This window comes from Equus przewalskii, chromosome 25, assembly GCF_037783145.1.
Source record: "Equus przewalskii isolate Varuska chromosome 25, EquPr2, whole genome shotgun sequence".
Classification (NCBI taxonomy): Eukaryota; Metazoa; Chordata; class Mammalia; order Perissodactyla; family Equidae; genus Equus; species Equus przewalskii.
The window spans coordinates 81,694-83,312 of NC_091855.1; the positions used below are offsets into that span (position 1 = coordinate 81,694).

Genomic DNA, 1,619 nt, shown 5'->3' on the forward strand with positions numbered 1-1,619 from the left:
GGTGCAGTTAAGTTACATGGAAACGGTTTATTCCTCTCAGTTCTCACTCTTAATATCTGTTAGGTAGTATGAGAACAGTGTCTCACCTAGGGCTAACTAGTCCCAGCTTCTGGGGCAAGACTATTCTAAGAAATCTATCCAATGCCCCATGATTTATGAGATATTCCAGGCTTACTGGTAGGAAAAGGTACTATACTTGGCCCTGTGTGAGTAATGGCACTGTTTCCTCTAATATATATTTTTAACATATCACATAGTTCAGCCATTTCAAGTGTATAATTCAATGATTTTTAGTAAATTTACCAAGGTATGAAACCATCACCATAAATCAGTTTTAGAATATTTCCATCATATCAATAAGATTCTTTATGCCCATTTGTTGTTTATTCTCCTTCCATGCCCTAGGCAACTGCTAACCTATTTTCCCATAGATGGCTGCTAAGAACGCTCATGTGTAAGTCTTTGTGTTGACGTGTGTTTTCTTGTCTCCTGAGTAGATACCCAAGAGTGGAACTGCTGAGTCACAGTACAAATTTATATGTAACTTTTGAAGAAATTGCAAAATACTTTTCCAACGTGGTGCAATTCTCACAAGTAATGTATGAGGGTTCCTGTTTCTCCGCATCCTTGCCAATATTTTTTATTGTGTGTCTTTTTTACGATAGCCATTCTAGTCAGTGAGAAATGGTATTGCATTGCACTTTTAATTTGCATTTCCCTAATGCAAAGTCGATCTTATACTTACTGGCCATTTGTATAGCTTCTTTGATGAAATGTCTGCAGAATTCATTTGCTCACTCTTTTGATTGTTTGTCTTCATATTATCAAGGAATACTTTTGTTTTTGCTTTGTTTTGCTTTTTGGATAGTCTGGATACAAGTGTCTTGCCAGATATGTGTTTTGTAAATATTTACTCCCAGTCTTTTCCTTGTCTTCACTTTTGTAATGGTATCATTTGATGCACAAAAGTTTTGAATTTTTGATGAGATTGAATTTATCCATCCTACTAGTCTTTTTTTTTTTTTTTGGTGAGGAAGATTGGCCCTGAGCTAACATCTGTTGCCAATTTTCCTTTATTTTGTATGTGAGATGCTGCCACAGCATGGCTTGATGAACAGTGTGTATGTCCCTGCCTATGATCTGAACCCACGAACCCCAGGCCACCAAAGTAAAGCATGCAAACTTAACCACTACACCACTGGGCTGGCCTCTCCTCTAATACTCTTGGATGGTTCCTCTCTCAAGCTCAGTTTGTTCACATGAATGTGCTGATCAGTACTTTGATAAATTCTTGAGGGGGACCCTCTGCAGATCTCTCAGGTTCTCTTTCTGTGCAGTTCTCTTTTCTGGAACTTTGTTCTGTGAATCTGACTGCCTTATTCTCCACTGAATTTCTCCTTGTCTCCTCAACTCAGGGTATCTGCCTGGCTCTTCTTGGCTTCCTCCTCTCTGCACCATGGCCTGGAAACTCTCTGGTCAGTAAGTTGAGATTGTTGGAGAATTCAGATCAATTGTATCCTGTGTCTCAAGAATCTCCATCCTTTTTTGTTGATGTTGCTTCTTGGAAATTGCTTTAAAAATATATTTATGTTCCTTTAATGTATTTCTTATTGTTTCAG

The 1,619-nt window shown here is 38.1% G+C and overlaps 1 long non-coding RNA gene across 2 annotated transcripts in view; it reads left to right on the top strand.

Annotated features, from left to right (window-relative positions):
• Positions 1-1,619, top strand: part of LOC139079263 (uncharacterized) — a 45,844-nt gene that overhangs the window by 2,690 nt on the left and 41,535 nt on the right. For both annotated transcript variants that reach the window (XR_011532722.1, XR_011532723.1), the window contains exons 2-3: positions 406-454; positions 1,416-1,475. This is a non-coding gene — a long non-coding RNA (uncharacterized lncRNA). The remainder of the gene's footprint in view (positions 1-405; positions 455-1,415; positions 1,476-1,619) is intronic.